Raw genomic sequence first — 18,549 nt, forward strand, 5'->3', positions numbered from 1 at the left:
AATGCAAATTGGCTGTTCTCATATGAGCAAAGTTTGAAAACAAACTCACATGATGATGATGATGATGGTGGTGGTGATGATGAATATGTCACACCTGCAAATGAACTCCTTAATTTATGGAATATATTTCAGCACTTTTTGTATAAATATAAAAGCACAGTAAAACTCCACAGGGATGAACATGATAACAAATAAATGCTGAATCTAAGGCTGTACAGCTCCAGTCTCACATTTAGTCATTTTTATGATTATATTTGGGTTAAAAATGGAAAGCAACACCAGCAGAGGGACTCCCTTGATACTCCGTGGAGCTCTGCCTGCTCCCTGGCAGGGCATAGAGGTAATTTTATTCTGGAAGCTTTTGAATGCTTTACAAGTAATAGGAACCAAGTGGGAAAAGCATATTCCATATTTTAGTTCTGACATCCTCATAGAATAGAATATAGAAAAAAAAAATTAAAGATTCAAAATAGTTGCCTGTGATTCAGTACCTAAAGGCTTGGTGGTGTTTTTCAGAATCCCCTTGGGATGTGTAAATGCTTCGGAGCTGGGAGTACCCAGGGGAGCTGGAGGCACTTTTGCCACTTCATCAAACTAACGAGCCTTTGAGTGATGCTGCTCCCAGCTTCGGCTCTACTGGGGGGGAAAGCAGAAAACCAAACTGAAATTTAGACAGAATGGAATTCCTAAGAGCTGGGACAAGCAGGATTTATTAATCCATGCACTCCCAAGCTTACAAAAAATAATCTTCTGCCTTCAGTTGTGCTCTATAAATCTCGCCCTCCTTCACGAGGTCTGTGCTTCCAGAAGGCTGCAGAGCTCTGGGACAAGCAGTGCCTGTCAATGAGGCACAGAAACCCTTTTGGGGTCACAGATGGGTGTTTCACTGCAGGGACAGCAGCACTTCTCATTTCCAGCCCTCTCCAGCTTCTAACTGACAGGAGTCCCTCACTGAATGAGCTGCTGGTAGAGAAAAAGAGAATTCTGTTTGTACTCCCTAATTATCCATCAGTTATTAAATACCACCTCCCACAGCACTGCAGCTACAGGAAGGAAAGTCCTGTTCTGAGTTTAGTGGGATTGTCCAGGTGAGCAGGAGCTGAATCTCTATTTATCCTATTCTGGATGACATTCGATAATGTTAAAATGATGAACAAAATATAGCAGACACTTTCTTGTGTGCAGATTTTAATTTACTCAGATATGGCACAGAGAACTAGTGTGACTGCACATATTCTTAATCAGAAATTAATTTGAGCTTTGCTGTTGTACAGAGCATGCTGGGATATTCCAGCTAAAAAAATTTGATTTACTGGTCCTTAGTTAGCAGGTATTTAGCTTAGTCTGTCTTGCTGTGAACAAATAATAATAATAATAACAACAGCAATAATTTTGGTTTAGTATCACAGTGCTGCTATTTGTGAACTCTGTATCACCCACTACCAAAAAAAAAATAATCCTTCTGGAAAAAAGGCTTCTGCTTTGTGTTTGTGTCACAAGATATTGGTACTTGACTTTTTCAGGCACTGAAAAGATCATGAAAAGGGTAACAAAGATGAGAGGGTTTGCTATTAGAATAATGTCTGCACGCAGAAATGACAGCCAGGGAAATACTATCTGAACTTCAACTGCTGCTCATTGTCATTTTACAATTAAATCTTTATCAGGCTAATATTCCCCGTGGTCAGAGGTGTTTGCTTTCCAGGAATCCTGCAAAAATTCATTCATCTGTGAATTTCAGAGAACATGGCAGGGTATTCATGGAGAGCAGATTTTAAATGTGAATTGAAAACTTCACCATCAAATGTATTTGGTCAAGAGGCAGAAACAAAAGAGCATCTTCCTGGAGAAGGCAGAATATCAAATAAATAAAAGATATTTTCTCTTAAAGCACTACAAAGTAAAGTGTATCTCCACAAGTAATTTTTCTATAGTGGGAAAACCATCTTATTATAATAATCTTGGAAAAGGGTCAAAATGCAGCATCTGCTGGATACAGAAAATGATTAACCTCGATGTGCTGAGTGACCCACCTGAAAGATCTTCCAGTAACGATCAAACCATGCTGAAAATGAACCTTTCATAATTAACACCTCCCTTTACAGCAAACGGAGCCCCTGCTTCTGGTAATTCATCGTGATTTAAAAGAAAACACAGAGGAAAATCAGAGCGGGTGGATATTTCCATGTTTTCCGTGGGGATGGATGGGAGCGCTCTCCAGGGCAGCTCACCGTGTCCCCGAGGATCGGGCGTGCAGGAGGAGCGCTCGGAGCTGTGGCCAGGAGAGGGTGCTCTTTGGTTGGCTTTGGCTTTTTCCTCCTTCTCCCGAGCCCCTGCTCCGACTGAGGATGCTTTGAGATCTCCTTCCACACACACAGTTTTATTTTAGGCTCATTAGGATGAAATCCCGTTTTAAATAGCACAGCCTAGCCTAGCTGTGAGAACTTCGGTGCCAGCAGAAATTCTTGCTCAGCTGCGTTGAGCAGAGCACCAAAGAAGTTTAAGTTCCAGAGGTCCTTTGTGTCTCCTACGTGGCTCTTGTGACAGAAAGGTGACTTCAGCTAATAGAGTTCTGTTCCCTGGGGTCTTCAGAAAATCCTCGGGAAAATGAGAGGCACATCCTGCAAGGATATTTCTGGGAGCGCTCACAAAGGGGAAAAATATCTCAGCAAAACGAAGAAATAAATCCTCCTTGCACAGCAGTTGTTCTGTTTAAAACAACCTGAGAGTTATTATCTAATTATCAGCCTCGCCCTCCTTGCAGGTGAGTGTTTTTGGGAAGGGAGGAGAGGGGAGCTGGCAGTGCCAGGCTGGACCAAACCTTCTCCTGTGCTGCAGCTGCCACTCCAGGTCCTTGTTCCCGCTCTCCTTGGACCCTTGTGCTTCCAAGGGAATTCTCACCCCGCTCGCTGGGATGGAAAGCAGGGACAGTGACACACATCAGCCCTTTCTGGCATTTCTGGCACAAACCAGCTTTGTGTGGCTTCCCATGCCCAATGTCTCCTTTTCCACTCCTCAGCCCTGGCCTTGTCCGTGCTGGGGATGCTGCAGCTGCTCTGTGTGCAGGTAAAACAAAAGGTTTTAATTAAAAGTGACATTGCTGCACCTTGTGCTGCCAGTGACAGTCTGGTGAAAGGTACCTGAGACGTGTGGAAGCCACTGTAGGGTCCTGCCCTCCTGCTTGCATCCCAGCATCCATGTGCTTCCCATGCTGGCAGGTGAAAACATCCCCTCAGTTTTTCTTTTGTAATGGAAAATAACTTTTCTGACTAAAATCATCCTGCAAAGCATACAAACAAATATTTGTAATGCTAGTTTTGGCCAAAATGTGAAGGGAAAAAGGTCATTCAGAGCTCTTGGAGCTCTCAGCAGACAAGGACATTGTCCAAGCTTTTCAGGGGAAAACAAGTTCGCAGATGTAACTTTTCCAATTAAAAATCAATTTTTGCCAGAAAGCCGCTCTGATTAGTTTTAATGAGAGGTAAGCAATGGTAAATGACATCCTGTGTCTACAAATTATGCGTTTGGGTTCAGAGCTGCCCTGCAGCCTCCACTTAGCACCACGAGGACCTGGATCAGCGCCTTGTTTTGTAGCGCTGTGACATTTGCAGGATTCGCAGGAGCCGGATTTCTGCAGGGCACTGCCCATTAACCCTGCCTGGCAGGGCAGGGAATTCTCAATTACTCCGTGCCACGTGCCCCCTCCCCGTCTGCATTTCCATTTAAAGCTTGGCTTTTCGGCTCTGGAAGAATTGAAATCCTTACGGGAACCACGGCACGGGTGGGTTTGTGTCCTGTTGTGTGCCACCTTTGGGGCTGTGCTGTGCAAAAGGGAATTTCGGGAGGGACCCAGCAGCCTTTCAGCCCCATGTGGACTTCATTAGCCCCTAATTTCCTAATGTGTGTCCGACATGAAGCTTAAATGCTCCTAAATTGTGGGGAAGAAAGCACAGCTTAAAACGACATTTTCTCCACAACTCAAATTTTGTGCATTCAGCCAACAAAAAAAAGTTCTATTTCCAATTACATTGTTTTTAATTGTAAATATAATTATGAGTGTTGAGGCATGCATTTTTAATTCTGAAACACAAACTCATATTTCTACCAACATATTCCAGGGAAAAGTCAAGCAGCAAAGAGTTTCCCACTGATAAGAAACTGCAAAACTTCCATATCTTCCATTTTTCTGGTTTGCTGCTCCTCAAAAAGTGACTACATCCAGAGTAGAAAAACCAAACCACCATTGATTTAATAAACACAAATAATTTGAAAATATTCTGGACAAGTCTGGAGTGATTGACTTTGTTTGGTGTCCGTGATCTGCCAGCTGGAGCGGGACACTGGGCACAGCAGTGAGGGGGCAAGGGCTGGACACTGGCCTGTGGCCACAGCCAGTGCCAACATTTGTACATTTTTATATGGTTTATGCTCTTCATTGTACAGGCAGAGCCACAATGATAATCCCAGCCTGGAGGAGTTTCCAGCTCCTGTAAGATCAAACTCTGGCTGATCAAATCCTCTATGATCAAACCCACTGAATTTCCTTCCACAACTTTTTCTTTTTTAAATTGAACATTCACCTCTCAAAAGTTCTCTGAACCCACAATTCTCCCCCGACACCAAATCCCACAAGTTTGGAAAGTGCTGCAATCTGGGGGACACACAAAGAAAATTCCAGAGATTTGGTCAATTCTTAACCCTAAACCACTGAGTGTGCAGTGACAGCTGTGATTCCTGCCCTGTCCTGAGATCCCTCTGAATCTCTGGCATGACCAGCCCAGGAGCAGCCTCAGGATGAGGTTTGCACCTTTAAAAACCAAACAAGGAGAGCAAACCCCAGCAGGGCTGGCCATGCCCTGTCCCAGGGGCACCAGGAGGATCCAGGGCTGCCCTGGACAGGGCTGAGCACACCCAGGGCACAGTGTCTGCTAAGAACCCTGCAAAGGCCAGCCCTCAGGGACTGCAGAGCAGGGCAGGCAGCAGGAATCAGCACAGCATTCAGCCTGACACGAGTTCTGATCTGCTGAGGAGCTGAATGGATTCAGGCTACGCTTGATAAGCTTATCTTGAAGTAAGACAGAAGCTGGGCTGCTGGAATTCCTACTGTTGCTCTGTCATTATACAGCTGAAAGTCAGGAACTGTCAAATGACATGAATAATATCTGTCCATATTTAATCCAGCCAGCTGCTGACAATTGCCTCTCACCCTTCCCCTCGGTGCTCGAGCTCCTCCAAAGGGTTTGGAGCGATCTCACTGAATTCAGGCAAATCTGTAGCTGCAGAACCACGCTCCAGATAAGAACCTCACTGTGTCTGAAATGGAGAAAAAGAGGAGATAGCAGCAAGCACAAGAAACTACAGAGATAATTCTTCCTGGACCACAGCAAGGAAAAATGTTGGAGATTGTGCTGACACTGGTGACGTTACAAATGCTGTGGGGCTGAGGATAATGCAGAGCAGACTCTTTTCCCCCTCCCCATTTCGAAACAATCACATTCTATCTTCTTATAAGATATGAGGAAGATTGTTATCTCACATAATGAAAAGCAAATGACAGGCAGATAAACTTAGGAGCTGTTTATAAAGCCTTGTACAGTATTCTCCATGGTACACAGATAAGGAAATCGCATAATTGAAATGGCTACAAACAGCATTAAAAAGGCATAGAAGAGGAAAATGAGGAGATCAAATGCAGAAGGCAGACAAATTTCACATTACTGGTGGAGGCATTTGGGCACTCCTCTCCTCGTGGGAGCTGAGCCCCTCCTGCTCCTGCAGCCTGAGCCCCCAGCCCCATTGCCCTCCTTCCCAGGGACCCCGAGCTGTGACACTTGGGCTCTGGAACAACCCCCAGCTTTACCTTCTCCTCACCATTCTTTGCCCTGTCGTGCCTTCAGAGATCTCCTTGTGCTTCTTCTGAGAGCACGAGTGGAAGGCTCCAGCAGCTGCTTATTGTTCTCTGCAGAAACGGGAGAAATTCAAGTCCTTTGCTATCTGAGTAAACAGCAAAGTGTTTTCTGAACTTTCTCAAGCACAGAAATACCATGGAAATGTTTTCAAGCGTAGGTAGAATAACAGCAGAGGAGTTTCTGCTCTGAGGCAGATTTAAATGGAAACCTCATGGTTAATGTGAGATTTCCTGCATGTCCCAGACCCCCCAGACCTGAGCCAGGGCCCTGTCGTGTGTTCCAGTGCAGCATCTCCCAGGAACTGGAATTCAGGTCACACTGGAAGCCCTTACACTGCAATAATCTTCCCTAATTAGAGGAGGAAAAAAGAACTCAGCTGGACAAATGAGCTAAAATCAGGAGAATCTTGAACAAACATCTCAAGCATTAATCATTTATAGAGAAAGAAAAAGAAAATCATCAAAATAATTGAGCAATTGCAGACAAATGTCACAATGCCTTGTATTGCCAAAATCTCATCATTGGAAATGTATACGTCTGATTTCCAGGTTTATTAATGAAACAAAAAGGCATCTACAACAGATAAATAATACATCATATGGAATTCACACAGTCTATTTATAATAGAGATCAGTGACACCTATCAACTCACATTAAATCACATCATGCAGATTTTGCCTCGTCTGCACATTGTCAATCTCTGCTTCCTCTTTCCCTGCCGTGGTGACAAAAAAGTCACTTGAAAAGAGTTGTCTCCAAAATCCCTGCAAGAAGGCTGAAAAGAGCAGCAAACCAGGCAGACTGGGGGCTGGGGAGGTGCTGCCCACCCCTCCCTTGGCCCAGGAGCAGCGCTGAGGGCACAGCAGGGCCTTGGCTCACACACTGGGAAATCAGGGTCACACCGAGAATCGAGGCCGTGGGATGAGTCAGTGCCAGGTCTGGGAGCAGAATTGGGGTATCAACCTTCTGAGCTGCCAAGCTGAATTCTCCTCCATCCCTGACCTGCGCCCTGATGGAAAAAACCATGGAATTAAGCGGGTTCTGGAAAAGAAGGTTGAGTTTTTACGAGCATCACCATTAAAACATAACGTGGGTTTAGAAACATCCTTCAAAAACAACATAAATAAGTTATTTTGCAGAAGAATTATTTACCATGAGAAGAGATAGAAGTTCATAAACCAGCTCAGAGATCTGTAGGGGAAACATTCTCATTGACATCATCAGAAATGGGGGCTGAGGAGGCTGAAACCCCTGGATTTTGCATGCAGCTCCTAAAATATAATTAGTGATCTAACATCAACAGACGTCACTGGCTGTGGTAATGTCTGTGGCAAATAAATAACAGTGGAACACAATAAAACTCCCTGTAATGCACTCTGCTGTAATATTGATGGCAGCATATGGCAAACATCTGACAGCTGTTGAACAGATGTGGCAATTAGCAAACCTTCTGGCCATGCTGGTGGGATTATTATGCAACACGTTCTCCAGGAGAAGCTCTCGCTCTGCACGAGGGCACTGCTGCTCCCAGGCCCCTTCCTCACAACCCCAGTTTCTGTTGGAGCTGCTGCCTCGTGGAGGATTCAGAGAAATCCCCAATTTAAACAAGAACAATATCAATTCAGCACTGGAGCAGATACTTCAATTATAATAGCTAATGGACAAATTGAGAGATAAAAAGACTTTTCTATCATGTTGAAATTCAATGAACAGTTTTCAATTAGGCTCTAAGTATAAAAGGGGAAAAAAGGAAGATACTTTTCCTTGATGTTAACATTGCAGGAGAAGATGAGAGTAACTTCACTTTTTCATTATACAGAAGAGGTGCATATAATGATGCATATTTAAATTATAAATCAGGTCACTATCTGCCAAATGAAAGCAATATCAATTAGAGCTGGGGTGGATCAGGCTTTAAAACTCCTTATATTTAATGACAAAAGTATGACTGTTACCCTCACCCAGCCAACAAAGGGATAATTTAAGGCAGTAAGAAATCAAAGAGTGATGTCACAAAAATAAGCCCTCACAGCTTTTTGGATGGGATTATTATAATTAATGGACTTCCAATGACTTTTTTTTATATTTTTTTGCAGGTTATGGGCTTTCACAAAAGCATTTATTGCAGGCATAAAACATATAAAGCTCTAAAGAGTGGGTTTGAGTAAGGTTGACTTGAGGGTCCTTAGCCTTTCTACTCCAGTAATTCCTGTAAAATCAGAGTTTCATTTATAGGCTCAATTTATAACGTTGAATTTATGCCAGTTCATCTGATATCAATCATGATAATAGCATGATCTATTGTATGTCACTTGTGCTAATGCAAATTAAATATCATTACATTACAAAAAAGCCTTATGTTAAAATAACACGGAGTGTGTAACTTGAACCAAAAAAATTAAGGATGAATTAGCAATTTGGGCTGATCATATGTACAGATAATAAATGTAAACCCTTGCATATCTTATATATAAAATGATATGGATGCTGAAAAAAGGAAAGCTAAGCAAAAAATAAAATAGATTAAGGTTTGTGTAGCAAGATTAACACTGATTTTCCCTCTTCCTTGTAGTTAAGGTCAAGTAGTGAGCAGTTTATTATCTTCCTTTTAACCACTGTGGTTTTGAACCTCTGCCTTTGACACAGGAGCCCTGGGAACCAGCTTTTAAAAATCTTCAGATTTGCAAATGTCGTGGTTTGAATCCCCCTATGTCTTTATAAATTACATCCCCACACTCTCATCATGGTAGCTGTGCATTTGGGTATAAAACTCTCCAATTCAGGGCAGCTGAAATGATGAGTCCAGCCAGGTAAGATAGGGTGAGATTAAATGCAACCAAAGATTTTGTTTAAAATTGGTTCTTTTTGAGTCTCACTGCAGTCCATGCCCTCTCTCCCCTGCTGAAGGGTCAGGACACCCTGTCTAGATTAAGTAAGAGACATTTCCGTGCATAATTGCAATTTTCAGTGTAAAATTTGGGAATATAATAATAATAATGTGATATATAATAATAATAATAATAATAATAATAATAATAATAATAATAATAATAATAATAATAATGTGATATTTGTGCAGATCCTCATGCTGTAAATGTGCTGCAGTTTTAGGCAGAACGAGCATTTTTCAGCTGTGTCTCCTGAGCATTGCACACCATTCACACAGCCCAAACCCCACAGGGCTGCTCTGCAGTTTGTTCTCAAAGCGAGGAGCAAGGTCTGTGAGCTCTGCTGGCCAAGGGGCTCCTGTGGCGTTTTTGGGTCTAGATCAGAGATTTTCCTTTGCAGGTACCTGTGGGGGTGAGTGCTGCCTGTGCTGAGGTGAAGCTGCTCTCAGTGCTGTGTTTGTGACTGTGAGCAGTGAGAATTTTCCTGTTCCTGAGTGTCTGAGCTCTTGGCCATCACTCCCACATCCAGCCATTTACCTCAGAAATGGGGTGCTTTCCTTCCTCAGGGGGAAAGCTGCTGCAAGAGACTTTGGGGTCACCTTCCAGTGCCTGAAGGGAGCCTAAAAGAACATGGAGAGAGTGACGGACAAGGGGGAATGGCTTCAAACTGCCAGAGAAAAGGTTTATTTCAGAGACTGGGAGGAAATTATTCCTGTGAGGGTGGGGAGGAATAGAATAGGAATAGAATAGGGTAGAACTCCCAGAGCAGCTGTGGCTGCCCCTGGATCCCCGGCACTGTCCAAGGTCAGGTTGGACACTGGGGCTTGGAGCAGCCTGGGAAAATAGAAGGTGTCCCTGCCGTGACAGGGGTGCAGCTTTCAGGTCCCTTTCAGTGCAGGTCACTCCATGATTCTGTGATAGCAATAATAGTAGCAATAGTAATAATAATAATAATAATAATAGCAGCATTCCCAATAACATAATAAAGACATTCCCAAACCTCCTGAACCCCCATCCAGTGCTGCTGTCCTGGGGCCTGGGAACCTTCATGGAGAAAAAGCAGATAATTTTTGAAGTCGTGGCTGCTGAGACTGGCTCGTGTTGTGCTGGGATCCCCTTCTGTCCCCGACTCCTGGAAGGAAGGGAACACCCAGCACAGTCCTTGGAAGGAATATATCAGTAAATGATCCACACCTGGGTCAGTAAATGATCACACCTGGTCCCACATGTGATGAAAGTTAATCTGCTCACATTGTAAAGTTCAAACACATGGATGTGGCTGCCAGGTTGTCCTGGTTATACCAAAAATATCCCAGTCCTTGAAGGAGGGGAGCTCCCAGCCCAGCCAATCCCTTGCAGTGCTCTGTGGCTCTCTGTGCCAGGGTTCACATTCTGGGCAATGCCTTCTCCAAGTTTTACATACTTACCTGCCCTCCTTAGAGGTGGAGAGGGGAAATCTGGAGATGAAGCCTGGCACGAGGCTTTGCACATCCCCTGGCACACACAGCAGCCTGATCTGCAGAAGCATATTCATTATTTCACATTTTCCTCCTTCAGATGGTGGCACTGCTTGTTTCAGAAGCAGAGCTGACACTCTTCACTGCTCATCGCTACAGATGTTAGAGAGATTCTTTAATGTTGGAAGGAAACACAAACCTCCTAATGGAGATCTTGGCAGCTAAGTGAAAGGAAAATAGATTGTTTTAAAATATATTTATAGGTCTTTTAACACATATATACTTTGACAGTGATCTGGGAGTTTAAAAAGTCTATTATTAAATTTGTTTTAACACCTCTGTTTACAAAGTTTCATGTGCTGCTTTCATTGCCTGCTTCATGCACTAAAATTCCAGGTTTTCCATTGCATTTGGACAAACCTCAGCGTATTTTCATGGACCTCTTGGAAACTTTATCCCCAGTTAAAATAAACCCAGTGCTAGTGCTGGGCTTAACCCTTTGCCATGAGATGAAGTCCAGTGTTTACAGATCCAGAAAGGTCTTCGATTTTCATTTTCATTTCTGTCTGGTTCCAGGTGGAAATTCTGCTGTACTGGAATGGTGCCTCAGAAAATGCCAGGTTCTGAGGTGTCTTCCCATTCCAGAGGAGCTGACAGCCCCCATCAAACCCCTCTAAATGTGCCTTGGATTTCCCATGAATTATTCAGTCTGCAAATAATTTATTAGGTGAATTTAACCCCCTTTTTCTGTTCACAGATTGCCCCTGAGCATCTTTCAGCTTTCTCTTTGAAATTATTAAGTGGGTATTTTTAATGAATAATTTTGAGGATCAGACTCTCCGCGACACAGAAGTGCTCAGATCTGTCTGAGGGGCCTCTGTGCTGCTGTTCAGGTGTGACAGGGCTGGGGGTTTGCCTCAGAAACCTCAAAAAAGGGTGAGGAGAGAGGTCAGAGCCTCAGCATTTCTGCTTCTCAGAGCTTGGCAGGTGCCCCAGCCACAGCCCTGGCTCCTGTGCTGCTCACCTGGGGATGCTGTCCTGCACCTGCAGGGGGATGCAAACAGCTCTGGGGCTGTTGGACCCTAAACACAACCAGCAAAGTCCTTGGAGCACCCTCAGAATGCAGAAATGAAAATCGGGGCTTGTGCTTTGGATCTGCAGAGAATGGAGCCAGAACCACCTGCCAGAGGTGTCCCTGTGTGACAGGAGCATCAAAACCACAACTCTGAGAGCTGATGGGAAAACTCTGAGAGAGCAGCAAATCTCCAACATCCCAGGGAGGTCATGGAGAAGGGTTTGGGTTTGGGTTTGGTTTTGTGTTCGATTTTGGGTTTGGTTTTGGTGCCCTCCCAACTCATTCCATTCCTTGGGAAATAAGAGCAGAGGGAAGATGGGGTGGAAAAGAGCAGCATCAAAAGTGCCAGCACCACGAAAAGATAAAACCAAATCAGTATTCAAATTACATGCGTGTCTCAATTTTGCTTTGTTATTGTGTCACTATTTTGAAAAGCCCAAATTATGCTCATAAAAACTTAAGCTATCCATACATATGTATGAAACCCTGAGCTTCAGCAGGGCTGAGACAGACAAATCTGGGAGTGGGATTCTTTTCAGGCTGTGAGAAGCAAATAATAATCAAGTGTAGATGAGTTGTGTGAGATATTGGGCCTGGAACCTCCTCCTTTGTCTGGCTCTCCTGCAGGAGGCAAGGAGCAGGCTGAAGGAATCCTGCTGTCCCAGCTGGGGACTCAGCCCCGAATCCAGGACAGTGAAAGCTGAGTTCAGTGCCTGGGCTGGGCTTTGCCAGCATCCTGCTGCAGAAATTCAGCTTTGTCCTGACCCAGGTTCCCCAAGCTGGGCATGGAGCAGCTCCTGTAGGATGGCTTTGACAAGGGGGAAATTCCAGATGTGTTCAGTTGTAAATTTACAATGGATCTGTAATATAAATAATAATGCTTTCTCCACAGGTGCGTGATTTCATCTTGAAGACACTTTTTTCTCCCTGTTGGGTTTTTCTTGATGCTCTCCCTGCTCTCGCCTCTGAGGATTCACAGCTTCCCCTCCTGCCTCAGAAGATCCATTTCTGCACACACTCCCCGCTGTTGGAAAGCCAGGGCTGTGGCCAGTCTGACAGCTTTGACTCCCATTTGGAGAATTCAAGGAAAACCAGCAGAAATCTATAAAACCATTATTAACAGGTTTGCTAAATGGACATATTTCACCACTTTGCCAAACTTTTGAGACTGAATTGTCTTGGACTGCAGCCCCCAGTTTTGATTAGAGCCTTGTAAGATAAATATTCAGTAATAACACCTGTAATAGAAATGGAGAACGCAGTTTCACCCCTTCCTTCAGGAAAATGTTATCCCACTCAGTGATTGCAAAGTGGCCCCAATTCCAAGAGCTCAGTTTCAGCCTTCAGCACATTTCTGGGGAAGATTAGAATATTCTCCCGCATTCTGTGATGAATTAGCTGTGTTTGGTTGTATTTTTGAGGGGGGCAGGGGGAATTACCATATCACTATAGGCACAAGAGATCAAATGTATGATTAAAAATATTTATAATACTGATGTGGAAAAGAATGATATGTTAAACAGATAAGCGTATAATAATGCATGTCTTACCCATAAAATTTAATTTATCCCTTGGGCAGGGCATAAACTTTGCTCAAGAACAACATGTTTTCCATCTATAGATTGCAGAGCTAAACTGCTTAATTTTACAGCAAATTGATCACTGCTGTAATATTTCAGGAGCAAAATGATCCTCAACAGTCAGTTCAGTTTCAAAAGCCCAAATTTATAGTTCTGCCTCTGATTTAGTGATAAGGTTTTTTAACATATTGGGCATTTCATCACTTTCTATCGGGAGTCAGCGTTGCACCAACAAAGAAATATTTTTTGAAATCAACAACAACAACAATAAAAAAAGGGCCATAAATAATATAGATCCAACTGACAGAAGAGTTTAATATTCCCTTCAGCCTGGGAGGAGATTACTCAGGTTCCTGTCCTTGTGCTCACTCGTCCTGTGCAGGGGACCTGCTGCTCTGCTCCCAAATCCCTCCCCAGCTGCTCAGGAAACTATTCCCCTCCTTTTCCCCGGTGGCCAAACTTCATTCCACCCAGAGCACATAAAATTTAGTGGATCTAAAGTTACTTGACACTTCTGATATGTTTAAAATAAATGTAGAGGGATTTAATGATGTGAAAGTTCATGACTCAGTAAAGATTGCTCCCTCGCCAGGGTCTGAGGATAGACACCTATAAAATCAAATTATTATTATCACAGGAGCCAGGAGAAAAAAGTAGGCCCTGCTGAGCTCTATTCACAGAGATTTTGCATTCATTATGCTCCATCTAGTTATGAAACAAAGGGACCAGGTAGGCTGAAATCTCAGAAGGTTTTCTCAAGTAATTCTCTGCAGCAGCTCTTTGTGATTACTACAGTGAATTTTTAGAAATCCTATCCTCGTGAAGAGGAACAGGAGACGTCTCCCTTGCCTCAGCGTGGCTGTGAGTGCTCATTCTTGAGCAGCACCCCCTTAATTAGGGACTGTGGCAAAGCGGAGGTGAAGGCACGGAGGGGATTTGCTCTCTTGAGCAGAGAATTCTGGCAGGAGTGACTGGGAGTGCACCCAGCCCAAGCTGTGTGTGATGCACAGGGCAGGCTTTGGGGCTGAGGAGAGCATCAGCTTCAGCTCCCTGCTCAGCCCCACAGCTGCCCTGTCCCTATGGGAGCTGCTGGCAGGGCTGTGGGCACATCTGTGCACAGAGCATCCCAGATGTTCTGCACAAAACATCCCTGTGGCACTTCCACAGGACAGGGAGCTGCCCAGAGCTGCTCCTGCCTTCCTGCAGGGTCTGCACGCTCACCTGGACATGGAAACTGCGGCCTTTCCCTGGCCCTGGTGCTCCTTTGGAGGCTCCAAGGGTACCAGGTCTGTGCACAGTGCAGTGGGAAGGTTGTGCTGTGTAACAAAAACAAGAGAAAGATCGAATGCCAGCAGGTTTGTTTTTGGTGTGTGAGCAAAACAATAATTAAGGGTGCATATTTCACCTGCAATTATTTACAACTGGAGTTTAGATCAGGAGCTGGGTAAGCCCTGCTGGAAGCTCCAGGATGGAGTTAAGATCAGGAGCTCTGCTGGGTTTCTGTGCCCTGCTCTGGCCCTGTTTGGTTTGGGTTTCTCTGCCCTGTTATGGCCTTGTTGGGTTTCTGTGCCCTGCTCTGGCCCTGCTGAGTTTCTCTGGCTTTTTTGGGTTTCTCTGCCCTGTTGGTTTCTGTGCCCTGCTCTGGCACTTTTGGGTTTCTCTGCCCTGTTCTGCCCTGTTGGTTTCTGTGCCCTGTTGGTTTCTATGCCCTGCTCTGGCACTTTTGGGTTTCTGTGCCCTGTTCTGCCCTGTTGGTTTCTGTGCCCTGCTCTGGCACTTTTGGGTGTCTGTGCCCTGCTCTGCCCCGTTGGTCTCTCTGCCCAGGCACACACGGCCCTGCCTGGCTCCTCACCTCTGCATTTTCCCTGTCCCTCCATCTGATGCAGCTCCCCACAGCCCCCTCAGCCAGGGTTTGTGTTTGCTGCTCCTCCTGTCCTACATATGTCAGTAACTCCTGCAGAGTCAGGCTGTCTCCCCTGAAGAGTTTTGTGTTGTCATCACTTCTGAGCCCCACTCCAGTTGCTGCCCCTGTTAATTCCCTGCAAAAGCTGCTCAGTTTGTGCCACCAGCAGGGCTCTGCTGGCTCTCCTCCATCCTTTGGCACACCACACAAAACCTATTTTCTGGACATAAAAACAGCACAATTTCTTGGCTGATAGATCAAATATTAAAGTCTTAGTTTTATATCAAATATAAAGTCTTAATTTTAATATTACAAATATTAAAGTCTTAATTTGTTATTAGCTGGTGGTGTGTGTGCTTTTGTGGAGATGCTCTTTGCTAAATACCATAATTCTCCCCCAAACAAATGCTTTCACTGCATTCTTTACACATTTTTGTGCCCCTGCTTTTTCAGCTCTTTCAGAATTATAACCCAGGACATTACAGAAGAGAGATTTTCATAGACACAAATGGAATTAAATGTCCAATTCAATTGACTTTTAATTGTACTGAACAACTAGAAAGCCTTTGAAGAACTCTGCTACACTGAACCTCTTAATTTACCCTGAACCTGGTTGTTGATGAAAATCCCAACTCCTCAGTTTCCCTTTGCTCCAGTGGCCACATTATCACCCACAAATATCCAAGGAGTCTGGTGTTAGTTCAGTTCATACCTGCCTGAGACACAGACTTGCTCTGATTTTCTACCTTATGGTCAAACAATAGAGAAATGTAACTACAATGAGCAGGAAAATCAATAACTTTTACATCACTCTTATTTTAGCAAATAAGTTATTTGTTAAATAAGTTATAAATTTGTCAAATAAGTTATTCTATGTTTCAGTCAAACATGATTTCCTATTGCCAAAAAACCTCCCTGTTTTGTAGTGGAAATGGACAAGTGGGGATATTTTTAGTAAAAGGAATATTTTTGAAGTTATTTCTTTAAATTATAGTTGTGCTCATTAGGACAGACCTTAACAAAATGCAGTTCCTGATTAAAATAATTACAGAAACTTGCACAAATTTCCCCAGTTCTTTTTGATGCATATAAAGATAAGTAAAACAGATCTTTAATATATCAGAAAGGGAAGCATCCAGCCCAAATCTGGTACCAGGGAGGAGTCAAAAATAGAAGTCCAGTTTGCATCTCTGAGAAGACAATTGGGATTTTGGAGATTCTGGCTCAAGCCATGGGAGATGTCCTAAACCAAGGATAACAGGAGCACCTTTTCCCCACATTCTCTCATTTTTCTCTCCAATCCATCCCCTTGGTGTGTTTCTGTGGTGGGGCAGGGCTGAGCAGGGCAGCCCCTCGAGGCTGGCTGATCTCTGCCCCTGCTCACCAAATGCAGATTTCCCTCTCTGCCTTTGCATTCCCCATCTCCTGATAAGGGAGACAAATGCCCTCTCACTGCCAAGGCCTCCAGGGAGCTCTGGGGTGCAGAGGATATGTGGTGATGGTATCTGGAGCAGTTTGTCCCCCTGCCCCTGGCAGGATTGATTGCTGTATCAGGAGTGATCCCTGATGGATGGCTCCTGGGGCTGGGCATCACTTAGAAGTGAGGATGATAATTCACTTTTACTGATGCCACTGAAAGGGGAAGTTAATCTATTAAATTGTTTGGAAGTTTTACAATTCCCCATGAAGTGTTTCAAGCAGAGCTTCTCCACCTCTGCCACTGCCTGACCTGCTCTTTCCTCTCCTCCTGCTCTTCATCCATGGATTGTGTGCTCGCGGGCCTCAGAGCAGGTGCCTGCCTGAGGCAGACCTGGTGATGGACATTGGGTTGGGCCTTCAGCCTGCAGGGGCTCCGAGGAGGGGGATCCCACACACACATCAGGGTGATGGGAGCATTGGTTATGGGTTACACATTACAGAGCCTGCAGGAGCCGAGTGCTCCTGCCCCTGCAGGGCCAGGGGGATCTGTAGCAGATAGGGCCTGGCGTTCGGAAGATCTCGTGATGTTACGGGAAGACAGGGCCCCTGCCCCCTTAGATAAGAAAATTAACATAGGAATGTAGCCCCCTAAACCGGATTCCGGTAACTTTCCACTTGCCCAGGTAACTTTGCATTCCCTACTAACCATAGATGGTAAGGACAGACCCTCACCTGACGTAGAAGTCCCCTAGACTATAAAACCCCACGGGAAGAGAGAATAAAGGCCTTTGATCCTCCACCATATTGGTGCCCGCGTGTTTCTTAGGCCCGAGCGGCCCTGGGGAAGGGGGTCGCCGTGCTGTTTCCTGAAACCAGGCCGCCTGCCTTGTATCAGAAGGCAACAGGGATCCCACACACACATCAGGGTGATGGGAGCATTGGTTATGAGGTTACACATTACAGAGCCTGCAGGAGCCAAGTGCTCCTGGCCCTGCAGGGCCAGGGGGATCCCACACACACATCAGGGTGATGGGAGCATTGGTTATGGGTTACACATTACAAGGGCTGGGAACGGGAGCAGCTTGGGGTCACATTTAATGGCTGGGCTTGGCCAGCCCCTCTGTGGGCTCAGGGCTGGGCTCCTGCTCTGCCCTCCCTGCTCCAGGCCCTGCAGGGCATTTCCTGTGCCCACCTGGGGCTGGGGGCACAGCTGGCACCTCCTGCTCTGCCTTTCCCTGCTCCAGGCCCTCAGGGCCTCTATGGGGTGCCAGAGCCACAGCAGTGCCCACAGCCCTGATGGGACAGAGCAGGGGTGCCCTCCTGGCACAGCTCCTGCCTGCAGTGATGCTCTGTGACGCCCCAAAGGCAAAGCCAGCCCAGCCCCAGCCTGATGAGGAGCAGGGACAGATGGAAATGAGAGGAAATTAGAATAAAAGAAATTAATATTTGACGTGTACAAGCGTATGCACATAAATATAAATACATTTCTAGCTAAAATCAAATAGTTTCTCCCCAGAGTGAGGGAGCTGTGGCTGCTGCTTGGGTTGTGCTGTCACTCCTGGAGATGATTGCAGAGCCCCTCAAATTGCAGCACAGCCTTTTACCCACCCCGGTGCCACCCATCTTCCCTCTGTGTCAGATGTTGATTAGGGAGGGCTCTGAAAGCTCAGCAGAGGAAAAAGCTGGAAGACAGAATTATGATAATGGAGAGAGACAAAGGTACAGAAGAAAGGGAATGGATATTATCAGCATGTTACATTTGTGTGCAAGGAGCCAGACAGGATTAAGCTGTTTTGAATAATGCAGCTGACAAGTGCAATGAAGAAAATTTGCCAGGGTTGGACTCCACCCCAAAGAACCCAGTTCAGTCCATGTCTGACATCATGGACCTGGGGTGGGATGCATCAGAAATTCTCTTGCAGGGACAATGGCCACAGCCAAGGCTCCTCTGGCACAGTCTGTGCTCCCAATGAGCTGGGCAGGCACTGCCCAAGCTGGGCTCAGGTACCACTGGCAGGGCAGGATTAGTCAGATAATAGAGATAGCTGGGTGTGTTCTTGCCTGAACAAGTTTTCACTGGAAATTATTCAGTGTTTAAACCAGTTTATACCAATTATTCATTATTTGAACCAATTTCTTGTGTGCAAAGGCACAAGTGTTTGCCAGGAGGATTTTTTGAGCTTCAGGGAGATTTTCTAGTCCCAAGCAAAGGCGCAGAACCAATGGTAAGATAAATCACTCACCAGCTCTGGGGGTGTGATTCAGATGCCTCCATGAGGTTGGTTGCTTGTTAAAATTCACCTTTTGTAGGCCCTCCT

At 45.1% G+C, this 18,549-nt stretch overlaps 1 long non-coding RNA gene across 1 annotated transcript; it reads right to left on the reverse strand.

Moving 5' to 3' along the window:
- Nucleotides 1-2,141: 2,141 nt before the first annotated feature.
- Nucleotides 2,142-9,924, reverse strand: LOC135456384 (uncharacterized). The gene is made up of 5 exons (XR_010442524.1): nt 9,798-9,924; nt 5,861-5,959; nt 5,207-5,313; nt 3,141-3,280; nt 2,142-3,056 (listed from the first exon to the last, which is right to left on the reverse strand). It is a non-coding gene; the product is annotated as an uncharacterized LOC135456384 (long non-coding RNA).
- Nucleotides 9,925-18,549: the final 8,625 nt, after the last annotated feature.

The sequence above is a fragment of the Zonotrichia leucophrys genome, chromosome 20 (genome assembly GCF_028769735.1).
Source record: "Zonotrichia leucophrys gambelii isolate GWCS_2022_RI chromosome 20, RI_Zleu_2.0, whole genome shotgun sequence".
In the NCBI taxonomy this organism is placed as follows: Eukaryota; Metazoa; Chordata; class Aves; order Passeriformes; family Passerellidae; genus Zonotrichia; species Zonotrichia leucophrys.